Here is an 18709-nt window from a genome sequence, read left to right on the forward strand (position 1 = left end):
GTGATCAGAGCTGGAATTTGTCTGAGTATTTCCTGGAAGTGAAATATTCGAGAATCGTTCGGAAAATTCTGGGCTGCACACGTTTAGTGAATATTCAATGCCTTTAAGTGTTCTTGGATAGCTACGAATGGATGAGATTGCATTTGTAGCGTGGTAAGTTTGTTCCCGTTCTTTTAAACACTATCTAAGTGATATGTGAGTTGTAATTGATACCTTGCCGAGTGTGGAAGTTTGCGTGATGCTTGTACGTCTCTAATTGGGAGTGCATTCTGTTTGTTGCTTTTCTCTATCTCAGTCTTTGGACCACAACCGGCGTTCGTTGGCGCACTCAAATGACCTACATTTAAATTGTGTGTGCTTTCCTGGTGCGTTTCGGTGGGCCGATAAGTCAGCCCTTGGAATCTGCCCGGCAACTGCCTCCCCATTAACGGGATCAGTGATTCAGTGACACTTTTCATTTTACGTGGGTCAAACGGGCAGCATTCATAGAGGGTAGTGAGGCGCACTCTACAAAACATTGGTACTCCTAGGGGAAATTGTTCATATATTTGCGGTTAATCGGCACTTCTAATAGCGACTTCAACATTCAACCTGAAATGTTCAACTATAAAACGCGTTATCTTCGGCCTGATTGAAGTGTCGCGCGTAGAAACGCGACTGTCGAAGCGCTTCTTCGTTGACGGCTGTACTGTAGCGGTGGCGCCAGAGCGGGCCCAAGGAGAACGAGGCCGCAGACACCGTTTCGGCACCACGCAGCAGGCCGCACCTGTTATTTTTTGATGTAGCGGCCGTGATAGTGATCATAATGGATGATGTACACTGCTCTACGGATAAAAGCGAAACTTAACATTATGTACTTCCGTCGTGAGGCTATCTATCTATCTATCTATCTATCTATCTATCTATCTATCTATCTATCTATCTATCTATCTATCTATCTATCTATCTATCTATCTATCTATCTATCTATCTATCTATCTATCTATCTTGCCGCCTACGTCTGGGCGCTCCTGATCGTCTCCATACCTTGGCATACCAGCGGATCAGTCTGTGACGAACATGATTCACTTGTCATTACATGAATAACGCAAAGCGCATGTCGCGTACGTCATCAAATCCTTTCCCTGAGTCACGTGCAACACATACCCGCATATCTCAGTTCATATTATGTGCTTATGAGTAAAGGGTACTCTACCCAAGGAGCGCAAAGCAGGCGCGAAGGCTAGTCGACAGGAGAGAGCAGGAAAGGACGAGAGGAGAGGTTGGTGAACTTTCGAATAGCGCGCATCTGACTGGCATTGCATAAAATGAGGCGCTGCTTTCACCCAAGGCCGCTTGCTTTTGGCGAAACATTGAAAAACTGCTGATTCACCGAATTGAAGAGCAGCCTGCCGAAGGCACCTTGGGGACGCAGTGTCTTGGGTCCCCAATGGAAAAGCACTCTAATAATGAAATCCAAACAAAAAAAGTCCGTTAGATCGCGTACTAATGTGTGACCCGAACCGGGTGAACGACTTCGGGCTGCGTGCGTCATCGCGGTGTGACCGACTCACCGTCGGCACCAACTTCATTGAGTTCGCCAACGCTTATCATAGAGTTCTCGACGTTGAATTAGGGTCCAAATCCACATAAGATCACCTGCTTGATAGTTGGCATCTCGGCGTCGGATGCTGCAGCATGAGCCATTCAGGAGGTGCTGGTCTGTTGTACGCAAGAGGAAGCTGGCGGGTCTTCTCCGTATGTTCAAGGTACGCTTGGACGTCGTCTTTGAGGTCGACGTGTTTTGCGGGTGGTAGCATGGTGTCGAGCATCATCGCAGGCTGTCGTCTGTAGACAAGCACGAATGTTGTTATCTGCGTAGTTTCTTGAATAGGTGTGTTGTGCGCGAACGTGGCATATTGGATTACTTATGGTTGAGGTCGACGTGCATCCGCCATTCTCTTGTTCAGGTATTCGTCAAGAGATGGTACGCCGTGCTATTCTGCTGATCCGCGTTGTTGTTGCTCCTTGAAAAGCCCTTAAGTAAACGCCGTTCTGCGGTCTGTGATTAGTACTCCAGGCGCTCCATGTCGCAGCACCTCTTGGTCCTTAAAAATTTCGCGACTTCTTTTGAGCTTCCTCTAGGAAGCGCGGCGGTCTCTGCGTAGCACGTCATGTAGTCTGTGGTTGCAACAACCCACTTGCTTCCGGCTCGTGACGTCGGGAACGGTCCAAGAAGGTCTACCCGATCTGTTGCAAGCCTCAAAGATAGGCGATCGGCTGCGAGCCCGGCAGTCTATAGGCACAGTGCAGCGGAGTTTTCTACTGTGACTGCAGTGCCAGAACGCATAGTCCTAGCTGATAAAAAAGCAAGATTGTGACGGCCCCAGACAAAATGGAACGCGCTGCGCGCGTCTCCTCCCCTTGCATGAGCGGGCGGACTGTGGACGGGCTAAATGGGGGACAAGTGCGGCGTCTGTATTCTGCGTGCCCCTTGCGGTCAGTGTCAGCAACTTGGAAGGGCCACTGCGCGCCACGCCACTCCCTCTGCTCAGTGGACGTGCCTATAGGCAGCGTTGTTGTCCGGAGCAGGCAGTCACGGCAGGTCTTGACGTAGTAGGCGACATTGCACGTGACACAGGGTCAGTAATACGCCGTCTTCATCTTTCCGAGAGCGCTTTCCGTGCCAAGGTGCCGTTATGCTGAATCTTCGTTGCATGATGCCAAAGTTACATCCCGAAGGCCAGCGGAGATTTCGAGAAGCAACTTTGTACTTGTTGTAGGGCCGACGTTCATCACGAGCACCAAATTTTTTTTTACACAGAAATCAGCGAAGTTGTGCTTAAAAGCCCTTGGCATGGTGACGTTGTGTCCTTCGAGGCCCTCGATCATGACGCCCAGCACACGCTGCTAGCCGGCAAGGTCGCATTAGTCACGATGGCGAAAAACAGCGTCTACATCAGTCCTGTGGCGGCCAGTCGACAGGAGTGCGTTCTTGCTGTATGCTGCAACAGTGCATTCCTGAATGTTTCCTGCTGCATTTTTAAACAATATGGACATCGTATTCCTGCAGGCGCAGGTTCCATCGCCCCAAGCGGCCAGTAGAATCCTTTAAATGTGCGAGCCAACACGTACCATCTTAAACGTACCACCCGTACCACCTTAAGCGGCCTGAAATTGACGTATTGTCAAAACTTTGAAATGACCAACATATTCGCACATCACTATTTTTCAGAGGCCTCTTTCTTCTTTCTTGCAGATTAATTTTTTTGGCGCAAGCCATTAATTTTCTGTCGCATAAACCCCTCCCCTGCCCATCTTTCATTTTGCAGCCGTTCTGCTCTTGGACGAGCACAACATCCAAGCCTTCGTCACTTGCGTACCTGTGTGTTTCTATCTCGGCAGCCACAAGCGCGCGACCGGTTCGGCAATCTTGGCGGAGTTTTAGACGATGCGTGCAAGTACGAGCACAGTCCTATGAACTTTCGCACGCCTTTCTGATCTATCAGCCTCGGGAAGTTGGTATGGCTGAAGTTTTCGCGGGACCAGGCAGGACTTTCTCGGCGTTGATGGCGTGGCCCAGAAATTTCAGTAGCTCAGACACGAAGCGGCACTTTGCGGGTTTCAGCGTTAACGCTGATGTAGGGAAGGCTTTGACCACAAAATCTCACCTCGAGAGGTGTTCGTTGAAATTCCGGGCAAATACGATGACGCCGTCGAGCGAGATTAGGCAGGTTTGCCATTTCAGGCCGGCAAGTACAGTGTCCATTACTGTTTGAAATGTTGCTGCTGCCGAGCACCGTACAAAAGAGATTATCATGAAAAAACACAGTCCGTACATCGTTATAAACGCTGTCTTCTGACGGTCCCTTGCGTCGACACCAATTTGGCAGTACCGATTTCTAAGGTTCATCAATGAGAAGTACTTGGCATGGAAAAAAATGATTGAAGGCGTCGCCGATTCGTTCTTGTGGGTACACGTCTTTTTTTGTGATTTGGTTCAGTCTTCGGTACTCGACGGTAAACCTTAATGTGCCATATTCTTCTTTTACGAGCACTAGTGGGCATGCCAGAGACTTTTCGACGGTTGTGTGATGTCGTTGGACATTTCTTCAACTCTTGTTCGAATCGCCCCGCCACGGTGGTCTAGTGGTTATGGCACTCGACTGCTGACCAGAAGGTCGCGGGATCAAATCCCGGCCGCGGCGGCTGCATTTTCGATAGAGGCGAAAATGTTTGAGGCCCGTGTACTTAGATTTAGGTGCACGTTAAAGAACCCCAGGTGGTCAAAATTTCCGGAGCCCTCCACTACGGCGTCTCTCATAATCATATCGTGGTTTTGGGACGTTAAACCCCAAATATCATTATTATTATTATCTTGTTCGAATCACTTCGCGTTGGTGGTGCGACAGGCTTAAGATGACTCTCGCTTAGGCTGAGCGCCATCTTCGGTGATCATGCCGTGGTTAGCAAGGACTGTCTGAAGTAGCTTCAAAGTCGACGAGAAACACTCGCTGTAGCACCGTACGAAAGCCCTAAGGTTTTGCTCTTTTTCTTGTGGCAGCGCCGCGTTCACATCGAAGAAAGCAGATTAGAAGGCCCCGTGGGATTCGCGGTGGAAGTCGGCGACAGAAATGACGTCACATTCCTCTTGAATTTCTTCTAGAAACGCAATAGACGCGCGTATGCCTAGGTGCTGATATTCTATGGTGAAGTTCGTGGCCAGAACGTCAGAATTTCCTTTCTTCAAGCGCATAATACCTATTTCGGCGGAGACACTGCGGCCCAGAAGCGCGCCGTGGTCATTTTGCACTATAGCTTTGTCGTCCGGAGCAGCCTCCGGAGAGCAGACGGCGACCATCATGCTTCCACGGGGAGGCAGGGTGACGTTGTCATTGGTAATTCTTAAAGAAAAACGTCGTTAGGCTTTTTGTTTCGGCGTCATGGCACTATCAGCGAAGAAACTGATCGACTTGGCCTGCAAATCAATATTAACACAGGTGTCGTTCCAAACGTGGATGCTCAGGATTACGTCGCGAGAGCCGTGAGCCAGTATGACGAACGCACCAGGGTACGTGGTGCCGTTATGGTGAAGCGCGACGTACAGGTTCCACTAGGCATGACGAGGTGCCTTCATGATGTGCGTATGTGCTAACCATCCCCTCGTTTTGTAACCTTTAGTTTCGACGCGAAGAGCCCGCTCATCTCTGAATAGTCAGCTCCCGGCTTGACGACTACGTCAACACCGTCGATAGGTAGCAGTATGCCAAAAGTAGTCTTTTTCATGCTTCAGGTTTGTCGAGGCCTCGTATCACGCCTGGCTCACGTTGATGGCCTGTGGCCACACGTCGTCGCCTTGTAATTGCGGGCTTCGTTGCTTCGTGTGGCGCCGCGACGCGCGGCTGTCTTTCTGGTGTGGGATCATTTCTGAGTTAGACCGGAGCGTCTGGCTATGGGCACGCTGTGAATCTTGCTATTTCGTACGCGGGTGCATCGCTTGGGGGTTTTCGTTTTTTAGCCGTAGTGCAACTTCAGCTGTCGAAGCTACTGCTTTGTGTCCCCTTCCTGGGCTGGCGGACCTTCTGCGTGTTATGTCAGCATTGCTGTGGGGGCTTCTTGATTCGTATGGTTCAGGCTTACGGTGAAAGGCTGAAGCGCGCTGGTGCACAGCTTCCGTGAAGCAGGTACTCGTCGATTTCACTCGTTCTTTGGCTTGGAGAAGGGCGTGATGCTTCGATAGTGGAACCTCGGAGGCCTAGTTGCCTATAGGAGCGCGGCGGTCGATGTTGCAGGCTTATCTCTAGTGGAAACACAGCGGACGACGTTTTAGAGTTCACTACTCGTCAGCGTTCCTTGGTATTTCACCGTAGGCGGCCGGGCAGGCGAAAAAGAACGGTGGTACGGAGGCTCCTGGCGAAGTACGGGAGGGCGAGGGAGGCAAATTGCAACGGCATAGACCATAGATAGCCTGTGGATCACGACCTGGTTTCGGCAGCGTAGAAGTCCCCAGTGTTTGTTGGACCACCTCCCGAACCACGTCACTTAGGGAAGTGACTTGGGGTTGTGGCGCTGTTGAGTGAAGTTTCCGCAGCCCCTAACTTACCACTGCTCTGATGGTCTCGGGTAGCGTATCCATCGGTATCCGCGCCATCAATCTTTCAGCATTGGCTGCATCTACAAAGTGGCAGATATGCAGCTTATCACGCAATTAGGGGACCTCCTCAATTGTGCTAGCCTCGGTCCTGAATTCGGCTACCGTTCTGGGCGAATTACGGATAAGCCCAATAAAGAGTTCTTCTTTGCGCTCCGCATTGAGAGCCATAACTTCTTTTTGTGGGGCGTTTCAGGGTCAGCTCACCTGAAAAGCCGTTTTATTTTTTCGACAATTCCTTTGTTAGTATTAGTGCTGGGCAGTATCGAAGATACATGTATCTTAGATACTATCTTAGATACTCTGAGTATCTTGTATCTGTATTCGCGACTACGTCTCGAAAGACAAGTATCAGTATCTGTATTTCCGATACATTCGATAATGAATCGTGTATCTTAAGATACAAGATACTTCTATCGGAACACAACCGTGCGAAACAATAATCGCTGGCCAAACTCCGCTTCTCAAGCTGGTACTGGTGCCACTAAGCCATCTGGATAAGTCTAAGGGCAGTGACGTAAGTTTATTTTTAAGCCAGAGTCATCCAGTGAGGGCAGAAGATCAGGAAGACAAGCACGCGGACGTCTACACCCAGCCTTTTGTTTTCTCGATTTCTTTTTCTTTTTAGTTGCGCCAATATCACTACATTTGCTCTTTGCCACTGTCCTGCGCCGCGTCCTACAGTTACAGTGTTACAGTGTCGTTATTGAAGATTGGCTCGCGTCTTGCTCCGTAACGAAATATGATGCGTGCAAGAATGGGGTTGCCTTGCGTCGCGTGGATTTTGCATATCAGTGATTTGAAGGATTTCGTGGATGTAAGTTTGACTTGCATACAATGAATTAACTTACATGCAAATAAGATTCTAACAACTTTAGCACCACTGGTAGTGATGCGAGGTCTACTTAGATTTGTGTGCACGTTAGAGAACCCCAGGGGGTCGAAATTTGCGGAGCCTTCCACTATGGCGTCTCTCATAATCACATCGTGGTTTTGGGACGTTAAACCCCAGATAATATTACTATTATTATTATTATTATTATTATTAGTTATTATTATTATTATTATTATTATTATTAGATCTAATAGAGCGAGAGTTTTGCTAACAGAAAATATCTTGGCGTATCATATTTTTCACTTCCTGCTACATTTATTCAATAAATTTGTGAAATCAAAATTTGATTATTAGCACAAGCACTTTCTTAGCTGTCATTTTCCATCCCTACACTACCTAAGTCTCTGCACTGTTTTTTGGTCTGGTCACTGCAGTATGTATTTGGTAACGCGCTCCCAAAATAACATTTCTGCTTTATTCTTCTGTCTGCTTTATTCCTACTACTGTTTACACATTTACACGTTGCCAAGGCAATCTTGAAAACAAATATATTATTATGTGGGCATGCCTCGAGTATACAGTACAAGATATTCTGCTTACCGCTTGCGAAAATAGCGAAATTGAGTTTGCATTATAATAATAGAAATAATTAGGAGCCATCTTGAAGATGTTAGGAAGAGGATTCGAGAAACGTTTTGAATGAATGCTCCGTTTTACTCACGAGCATCCCAACGAGCCGTTTCAGGCAATTTTCCATAGGCACTGAATTTTATATTGCCTCAACATTTAAGTTGACGATACTTCATGCTCATAGCTATTAAGGGCGCCGTCTGTATTGTGTTTCTGCACTCATTCAATGTGAACGGTTGATACATAATCACCTCTCTATTTTACTTATATTTGTTTTCCTGTTTTAGGCCTTCTTAAATATTTTTGTATTACTAATCGCCACATAATGGGAGCTATAAGCGGCAATAGCGCGAACAGCGGCGGTGTACTGCGACACTTTGTGCAACTATACAATACGCCTGAGACATTTCTGTGTTGCACATGTTCTTTCGTTGAAGAAAAACTGCTAAAGGTTGCACGTTAGTGAGTATATCAACAAATAATCCCTCACACCAGCAGCTAAGTAGAAAATGGAAATTCATTGCAGTTTTACATCATCTACGTATACACCAGGGGTCTCAAACTCAGCTTATAGCCGGCGAACCGCAGTCGCGAAATTTAGCTCCAAGGGCCGGGACAGTGAAGATGGTGGGGTCGGAGAGAGTTCGAACAAAATGACGTTGCCATTTAAAGGAAGCCGTTCCCATATCTCATATATAGGTCATTTCTGAAAGAGATTTGGAGTCAGAATTCGAGAAACATCGATACCGATTTACACAAAGAGTGAAATCTGGACGCGGATTGAAATATAGTGTTTTCGTTCCACGGTTATGCTTCAGCACATGGTGACCACATGTTCCTCACCAAAGTGCTTGAGGCCAGTCAGGTCTCTGTAGCTCACGAACATACTTATTTAGAAAATGAAAACAAATGGGACGGAGACGGTCATATGTGCCGGCCGGGCCGCCAGCGAACGGTCTCGAACCCCGTATACACCATGCGTTCCACCCCCTGCCCCCACCCCCCAAAGTCCCTACCAGCCTTCTTGCTGCGGTACGCCTGTCCGTATCTACGATATTGTGCAAACTGTCTTTTACGGACAAGGTAAAAGCCTACACCGGTATTTGCGCCGTCGTGCGAAGGCTTCTTATTGACGTTATTGTGAATATATGGCAACCCGCTAGCTGGTCGGCCTGTTGAGCAGCGACTCCTATCTATTGCAAAGTGACAAGCAAGGACCGCTGTCAGCGAAGTGTATAAAGATTTATCCTGTGAAGAAGCTAAAACAAGCCCAAATAAGTTGTTTTGGATGGAAACTAATGCACTTTGAGCAAGAAGGGCGAAACTTTTAAGATACTAACAGATATTTCATTCAAGTGAAACAAAATAGGTCACAGTTAAAAAATTTTCAAGCGGACATTTTCGTGTATAGGCGTTTGCTGCTGCATTATATGGATCTATAATAACAAATTTGAGAATGTATCGAAGTATCTTAAGATACAATTGCCAAGTATCGTATCGGATACAATTATTGCGGCAGTATCTTGTATCTGTATCTCCAATACTTCTTGCCTGAGTATCTTGTATCATATCGCGATACAATTTCAAAGTATCTTTGCCCAGCCCTGGTTAGGATATTGCGTGCGCGTCTGGTGCAAACCTCGACCCCCTCATTCCGCATAAACGTTGTGAAGGACGTTAAAATTGTGTCCGAAATCTCTCTCAGGACCCGGGAAGCGCTCATGATTCAGCAGCCAAGTCCGAGGTGAATTTTTATGGTAAAAGAATACGTGCCTCAGTGTGTTCTCGTCCACTCAGCGGTGAAACGCCATGATCCGTTCAACTGGCTCCAAGCAGCCTTCGGTGTCCTTAAGACCTGTAAAATGATGGCGGCTCCCTGGGTTGCTGCGGAAATACGGACTCATTGGTAGCGTTGATTATCGTGGCAACGTTGTTCATGGTGGTGCCCACGACATCTGTCTTCCCTTCTCGGGAAGCAGTCCAAACTCCGGCTGTTGGCGGCTGGTACGATTTGACTGTGCTCTTGACGGCTAGTATGAGTTGGACTTGCCTGGCGACTTGCCGGGAGTTTATGGTTCATATATCTCGCACCTCTACCAGACGTCACCATATAGGATTATTCGAAAAAATAAGGTTTATTGAGGCCAACCGTGCGCTCTTCAATCAACTCAATCAAACTACAAGCGGCGAAGAGGCAGTCAACAGAGCGACGTGAAAAGGTGAGCGTTGGTGGAAAACGAAAACCGCGACGTTTCAAATGCGAAGCATTTCTTAGCGAGCCTAAGGAACTTTGAGCGTTTCTATCTACATATCTATCTAGCTGCCTACGCGTGGGTGCTCTCGTGATCATCTTCTTAGCTTGCCTTAGACCAAAGTTCGCATGGCAGGGTAACATAATTTGACAAATATGAGTATCTGGTCATGACCTGAATAACTTGAATATCATGTCGCGTACGTCGTCAAACCCTTTCCTGCAGACACGTGTGGCACATACACATATACCACAGGCCACGGTAAGCGGTATGCTTCACCGGTTATTGACAGTTATATCTTCCCAGGAACGGCAAGAACAGACATTGGTAACTGTTACAAGCTGCCACCAGCGTCGCCAGCGCGAAGTCGGCGACGGGAATGACAGCAAGTTAGTTCGTTCCGTACGTAAGAAGAGACAGTGAAGAGATCAGAGACGTGCGTGAAACGGAACAATACAACTTAACTCTAGTAAAATTGCAGCACAAGGAACCTAGTACAACACTTTATACAACAAAATACATACAAAATCAATAAATCAGCTTACGAGAGAGAAGTATTACAAACTACACAAAACTAACAAACAATAGACCTACGGATGAGAAGGTTAGAAGATATAAACAGGTGAACGAATATGTGTGATGGCCGGCAGCGTTGAGTCCCCCACGGTCGGATGCGAGAAGTCGGAGAGTGACCTGACACAACCACGATGTCGGCGGTGTTGCAACGTTGGTGTTTCCGGGAGGCTAGTGCTTGAAGGTGATCTCGGGCAGGTTGAGCTAATCCGAGAGGAAGTCCCGATGGCTACGATGCAGACGTTAATTTCTCGTCACAACTAGACGAACGGCTAAGTTTAGGTAAACAGCCGATACAGAGCCACACAAACACTTTTAGAAGGAATACTTGTTGATCTGCTTCTACACCATGTTGGTCAGCAACTAGACTGCTTAGCAGGGCGAAATCCTGTGCTTAAATCATCCTCCGTGTCCCCTTCTTCTCTTCCGGGGGGAAAGGGACCAAGGTTGCGGTCGTTTCCTTACGGACGACGCTCGTGAACGTCTCCAAAAAATGCACTCCAAAAGAGATCCCAGGTTCGAAGTGTGGACGCCCGGTTCTCGAGCCAAGTCTTTGCTGCTTCTTCCAGGTAGAAGTACACGTGGCGAAGCTTGTCGTCGGCATTCCCGTTGTTAAATGTTGCGACCCTTTCAAAGGTCTCCAGCCAGGTTTCGGGGTCTTCACATGGGGAACCACGGAATGTCGGCGGCTCTCTGGGCGGTTGCATCACTCTTGCGGCAGGGTTCGCTGCGGTTGTCATCGTGCATGTTGTCTTTGTCGCCGTGGCTTTTGGCTTGTCCAGTAGGGGTCCGTATTAGGAGGGTACTCCTTTCAGTGTTCGGCTGGCTCGCTGCACGAGGTCTTCGACGTCTTCTTCACGCTGTGGGCTTGGTTCCCGGCTCTTCGTAGGTGTCCGGAACATCAAGAAGGGCAGCACGTCCACCACATGTCGCGTGGTCGTGACGTCGATGAAGGACAGCAGTCGGCGTGTCGATATGAAACTGTTTATTTGGCCGAACTTGTGGCCGGGAAACGAAAACTCCCAGCCAGCCATGAGCAATAATCTGCTCATGGCTGGGACGCGCCGTCTTTTATACATCACGCATCGAACTTTACAGTCTTATGGCTGGTGGTCGCGCAAGCTACGGAAACATCTAGACTATTCGCGTCTTGCGCGCAGTCCTTAACAAAATGATCTACTACAATCGCGAAGCTTCTCGAACACTGCGGCACGGTCAGCGTCGAGCGTTGCTAACCGTCCTCGCTAGTCAAACCCGAATACATCAAAATAAAACAAATGTGGAAAATATGAACACGTAATTATACTACAATAAGGTTGAGAGCTGGGCTAGTTAGAGATTGATGATTTTACTGCACTCTGAAGTAGCGCACTGTCGACGGGGACAAAGAAGACAAGGAGTAGAGCACTGCACGGACTCGGGCCTGCCAGGAAACCTGGTCCCGGCCCGGCCCCTGGGCCGGGCCGGGCCGGGTAAAATAGCTTTCACGGCCGGCCTGCGTCGGGCTCGGGCCTGATGCTCAGGGCTTAGGGCCGGGCCCGGGTTTGAGGTGTTGGGCTCGGGTCGGGCGGAGCTTGGACTTCGTTCGGTTCTTAAATGGACACTATAGTGAAGCACTGAATCGCTTTAGACTGATAAAGTGTACTCTAAGAACACGAATGTCATTCGTTTCGCCATCATAACTTTATTATCAGACGAGAAAATGGTCAAATTTTCATTTTTAAAATTTCGCGCCAGAACTCCGAGCATGACAACACTCACGGATTTAAAACTGTATTTGTCGTATCTGGGGGATATCGGCTCTACAAAATTTCCTGACACTCGGTATGTTAAGTGTATGGACCCCTGAGAGGTCAACGTACTTCATCTTTAGTGATTAGGAACTACGTAGGCCTCACTGGGCGCTGTCGGAGTCAAAGATGTCACGGCGTCTGCTGCGCGAACTTCAAGGGGGCGTCGCCACCCGCATTTATCTTTTTGCGCATTTTCTCACCTACCAAGAGTCCTGTCCCGGCGAGCGTGGTGATTTAGAAATTGCAAAATAGTAATTTACTGATAATAGAAAAATTGTTTTTCTTTCTAGTGCTTCAAGTTTTTTCCACATACGTTGCGCATACATATATGTTTCACATTTTCTGTCGAAAAAAAAACATTTTTTTAAGTGGGGCAAGCTATTTGGAGAAATTTTATTAGGGACAAGAAGTGAACTTGTTTTGCTCCTTGCATATGGGGCTACTTGATTTAACTTAATGGGTGAGCTAAGAGTATATATACCAGGTGCCTATTTAGTTAGCATGCCATTATTCTGCGTTTTATTTGCATTCGTTATCATTTTATATCGAAAATGCCTAATGCGGAGAAGGGTCTAGGCCGTATCAAATGTCAGCTAACGTTGCCATTTAAAAGAAGAGCTTTCCGATATATCACATATGGGTCGGTCGTTTCTCAAGGGTATTTGGCGGCAGGATGCTAACAACATTGCGATACCTGTCTTGAACATGACTAAAATCTGGACGCCGATTTTGAAATATAGAGTTTTGTTTCACGGTTAGGTATCAACACATGGTAGCAGCAGGTGATGCCTCACGACAGCAAAGCTCTAGACCTGTCATGCCTGTGTCGCTTAAAGGGGTACTGACACCATTTTTCGAGGGCGAGTTTACTCTGCCATACAAATCTCCTGTGTGCAGAGACGGCTCTGAGCAAGTGTGAACCTCAGCAAATGCTGATAACATATTTTATTTTGATAGTGAAGTGAATTTTTACATGGCGCTCCTACTGGCATCGACAATAGCTTGACGTCAGGCTACAGTACAAATTCTGGTGACTTCACGCAGCAGTCTAGCTAGTTGTGTTGACGTTAGGTACCAAAACTTCCAAGATGGCCGCTTGTGCGTCGTAAAAACTTCCAAAATGGCCGCTTGTGCGTCACCAACGGAGCCGCAGTGCGGAGCGGCCGTGGAAACGTCACTGTACATTGTGCGAAGCACGTGACGAGAAGCTCTTACCGTGTTGTGACATCAGGGTACAGTGGAAACCGAAACTAGCTTCAAAAACATACTGTAATTAATTTTTCAGGGCGCACTTGCGCTCAGCACTACCTTTTCTAAGCTCTTGAGGGCTTCACCATTTCATTTGACGCAAAAAAAAATCGACAACTGAAATTATTCGTGTCAGTACCTCTTTAAAACATACTAGTCAAGAAAATGAAAAAGTGGGACGAATAAAGGCATGTGCGGGCCATGGGCCTCTAGGGAGAAGCCCACGGGCCGCGTGTTTGGGCTCCCCGCTATACAGGTATAGTGTGAGAGCTACATGATACTGCCGTAACACCGTTGGAATGTGCAGGAATAGTATAGGTTCAAACAGCATTAGGCGTCAGGCAAAATATATTTGCTTGACGAAATATCACGGAAGAAAAAACCAATTACGAATTCCGTGCCGGGTGATGACCCTTTACCTCGAAACATATGCATCCAATCCAGGCCAGTAGCCAGGAATTTATTTCGGGGGGGGGGGGGGGGGCACTAGCTGATAACTTTGACTACTTGAGCAAAACGCCTATTTTCATTATTTATTTTCGGTAAAACACCATGTATCGTAAAAATTTCGGGGGAGGGCCCCCCCCACCTGGCTACGGGCCTGATCCAATCAGTAAGCGCCGAGAAGCTTATTCAAGCCTTTATTACCAAACTGTAACGAACAACCAAAACAGGCCCAAATGGCTTCGTCCACCTCCTACCAATCCTACCCGCGTATTCTAGTGATCCCCTTCTACCAGTACAACATGGTTAGGAAGGCATAGAGCATTATGACAGAAAAAAAGAGCGCTGTGCAAGCCGTGCATAACATACCCTGCTAAAAACTGCCAGGAGAAGCCCTCAAAGAGGAGTTTTATAGGTGATACTGAATAGTGTTGCGACGTTTGGGAACGATAGAAATGAAGGGATAAGCTGCACAGCTACGTTCATTCTGCAGAGGTCCACAAAGACACCCTAAATTTGCTCATGTTGTGGAAGTTAAGAACAACGACTGCCGACACTTTAACAATTCGCAAGGCAGATGTGCACCCCTGCGGGAAGCGCACGCAGTGTGAGAAACTTGAGCGTAGCAGAATATGTGATGCAACGCTGCATGGCGTGCTTAGAGCCGGAATCTCTAGATAATTTGATTTTTTGCACAATAGCACGCGACGAAATAATCTATAAAATATGCCAGAAAAGACCTATGGACTGTATATAGTAGCAGTAGTGTGATATATGAAAATAATTCTACCACAAATACGTCCTTTCGGCTGCCTATACGTGTTTGTAAAAGTACACGTGGTGCACATCGTTCGTTGTAATTTTTATTGAAGTTAGTGTATTTAGAACAAGGTAATGAACTTGGCTTTCTTAGTCTATCTTGCTGTGGCAAGGTACTACAATGCTGAAGACAGGTGTTACATATCCAGAAGCCGGGTGCACGATTGCATGTGTCGTTGGAGCATGTTTTACGTTTCAATAAAGAGAGCAATAAAAACAAATTGAAGAGAGCGTTCTGTTATCTGTCTCCTCTGTTTTTATTGCACTTCCTATCGAAACTGAACTCACGTTACAAATAACTTTCCTTGCTGCAATATCTGCTGCAAAACGTTCTTGATGATCCCCATTGGATTTGAAAAAAAAGAGAGAAAAAGAAACAGTTATAGTATACCATTGCCGAGCAAACATTCATTGTACCCAGGAAGTCCACTCAGCTGTTTCCACCGTGAGCCCATTTTTACACGAAATTATCGTAGGTAAAAGTATAATCGTTAGCCAAACTTTCGCCATCAAAGCGTAGATATTCGCTACTTAACACTTTGCTGTAGATTCTATGTTCTGGCAACTCCACCTATGTTAATGGATCGGGCCTCTGTAGGGCCTGATATGCCGTCGGGCCGGCCCGGGTAGGCGAAATTTTTTCTCGAGTTCGTGCCGGGCCCGGGTCGCGAATTGATTGGCCGGGCCGTGCTCGGGCGGGTAAACTTGAACGAGTTCCGGGCTTGGACCGGGCCCGGGCCAAAACTCACGGTCCCGCGAAGTGCTCTAAGTAGGACACTACAATCGCTGCACTCGCAGCTTAAATTATTTTAGAAAAGAAATACTTCATATATACCGCCAACTTATTAGCCTACCGCTTCGACGGATCACGGCGAGTCGCGGCCGCAGCTGATTTCGTGCGCTAAATGGCTGAGTGTAGCGTCATCGCGGCGCGCAAATGCGCTAGTCACGTTTTTTTATTATTTCGCGGGCTTTCTTTGCAGCTTGGAAAAAATGGCACCCGTGACTCTTTATCGCAAATAATCCAATAGGGGTCTCTGAAGGCGCTCTCAAACTTTGCAAACCCAATTTCTTGCCGAAAGTCAATATTACTAAATGATTTCGTTATCCTAATTAATTACAAAAGAAGAAATAATCAGTATTGCGCAAGGTGGCTGTAAGCAATAAGCAACTGATTTCACTCGCCTGCCTTTATATTGCATTTTAAACCCCTTGGCTCAAGTTAGCTGGGATACCCGGCATATGAAGAAAGAAAGCTGTGATAAACTCGAGGGGTGCAACTTAGCCAATTAATCATCTCTTTTTTAAGGTGCAGAGTTGAAGACTGTGCCTGTGGACAAAGTCTCGCTGAATTGCGTCGAGTTTTTGTTGTGCACCGTCTGCCTGCTAAACGAATAACCGACTCATTGCAGGAAGCTACGTTGACTCAACGCCATGAGTACGCCAGGAATTAGGAAAATCAGAACAAGGCATCTTTTTTGTAGCGGGGATCGCAGCACCAACAAGTTAGGAATGTTGTATGGAGCCACGAAAGCTTCGGTACCCATTATTTGACTATCACAGGCATTTATAGAGGAGCGTCGAGTTTCAAGGAAAGCGGTAGTCGACTAGTTTTTTTTACCTGCAGGCTAAATATTGAAAGGGACAGGTCAATGTGATATCTCTGCATTTCACTACACATTAAATTTCTCACTCTTAAGGGTGTAAGAAAGAGTGCGCCACCCCACAGAACACCCTTCAAGGGCTCTATTTGGGGCAGATCACCCTACGAGTCGGGGGCAAAGGGTGAATCAACGGGAGGGTGTAAATGTGGGTGCAAGAATGGTGCTGCAACTAATGGGCGCTGAATTATTCATAACGGTGTGTAGCACGTACTAGTCTACGTAAGCAAAATATTCGACAAATTCTAATGGTAGATTGATATGGAAAAGAAATATTACAGTGCACTTGCAGACTGCAGCGTCAGCGCATTAGTGTGACCTATTTCTGACACTGTGCGCATTATGAATCGGTGAAAATTACAAAAGCACAAGTGAACAATTTTTCGGGTGTTGAGGTTGTACGCGTTCCCACTATCGCCTTGTCAATAGTTTGTATCCTATTTTGTTTTTTGCAGACAGTGGCGGCGTGCTGCATCTGTCGTGTTCGGTGTGCTACCTTAGGGGTGGTGTGCTTGTGCTGCTGCGGTAGAGTTTTAGTTGCTTCTGCCTCTTCTCGTGTGTTTTATCTAGTGGTAATTTACTGCGGTGGAACTTTTCAAACAGAAAAACGCGCGATACGAGGCAAAGAAAGTCAGCAGCAACCGGCGCCACCGCAGCAGTCTTGCAGTCTTGGTGACTCTGTTGGTGCATCAGTCAGATCCATCGACGTGATTTCGAGTTCTGCAAAACACCTTCTCAAATATTTGTGCACATCAGCGAGAAGCAGCACCCGAAAACTTTCCCGGCAGAAAGTGCGGCCCATACTGCATCTACATGCCACATATTTTCCAGCATTGCCACATGAAGAATTATACCCGCGCAACTTTGTTTCCGCCTTGTATAGCACTCAATACATTTTTTGAAAGTGAAATTTCAAAATTGTATGCATTGTACAGCTGGTCAGAGAAGCGTGCTATTTCGGTTCTCCTCAATATTCAAATTATGCGCACCTTGGCCTGAGTAAACTTGGTACAGTGAAACCTCGGTGATACGAATCTCCCGGGGTTACCAAAAATATTCGTATCATCCGAAATTCATATCGCCAGAAAACATGAATAATTAGTATGCGACAAAAGAAAGTTGGCATACGTTTTGATTCAGTGTTTATCGGGGCCGCAGCGACGTCATGAACAGCTCTGAATTATTGCCAGTAAAGTTCTTAAACGACAGCGATCATACTTGTACTCGTATATAGGGTGCATGCGACCGTGTGTAATTAACGAACCAGATGTGTTGTGCCCCGTGACCACTACTAGCCCCTTCCTAATCTTACTACGCTTGCTTTTCTACATGACACCAAAGTACTGCGAGGAAAGTGACTTAAGAAGCGCTTTGCACACGATAGATGGAGGACAAGCTCCTTCGCCAAGACCGTCCGCTTCGTCTCTTGGGGTCTTCGTCCACCATTAATGGGACTGCATGGCGGACCCGCAGCCCAAGTTTCAGTCTTGTTTCACATAACGTCTGATTGCGGGGACATGGCTTGCATGTGTTAACAGGCACGTGTTAACACACTACAAAGATGCTGCTGCCTCGAGCACAGGAGCACGCGCAACGCGTCGAAAAAAAAGCGCGACGTCAGCGTCATCTGTAACGTAAACGCGAAGGCGCATAAAGGCCTCCAAGATTCCCACGCACTATCTCGGAGGCAACGACGCACCGTTGATGGTCGCGCAGCGCGCATGCCCGCGCCCGCGCGTGACTGCCGCGTCTTCCGCGACAGCGCCGGCCGCACCTGCTCGTACCTGTGCTCTAGCGTACGTTCGTATCAAACGTCGCGGGGTGAAAATCGGTTCGCAACAACCGTACTCCAATACATTGCAGGCTAATGCGCCTTGGTCGGGACCACAGAAAAATTCGTATCACCCCGAAATTTGTACGAGCCGTGATCGTATCACCGAGGTTTTACTGTATAACAAATTTATTATAAAAATAATGATGGCGTCTCAAGAAGTGTGCACACTGCTGGCTGGGATCCCAAAATTTACGTCTGGCACCAACCAATTTGTGTGCATAAATTGAAACTGGCCCTTTAGATATCGAAAAGTGTTTGTATAATTGTTTGTATAATTTGTTTGAAATTATTTGATAGCGAAAATTGTTTGGATAAGCGTTTCTGCAATGTTTGCACAAACGCTGATCTCATTTAATATTGTGGTTATTCAGCAGGTGATACACGATGGTACATATCATCGCCCATATGCAGTGGTACGAACTGTTTTCTTTTTTTAATTTTTATACTGCAGGTTAGGCGATATGTATTTGCATTGTGTTAATTAGTTGTT

The sequence above is a fragment of the Rhipicephalus sanguineus genome, chromosome 11 (assembly GCF_013339695.2).
Source record: "Rhipicephalus sanguineus isolate Rsan-2018 chromosome 11, BIME_Rsan_1.4, whole genome shotgun sequence".
Classification (NCBI taxonomy): Eukaryota; Metazoa; Arthropoda; class Arachnida; order Ixodida; family Ixodidae; genus Rhipicephalus; species Rhipicephalus sanguineus.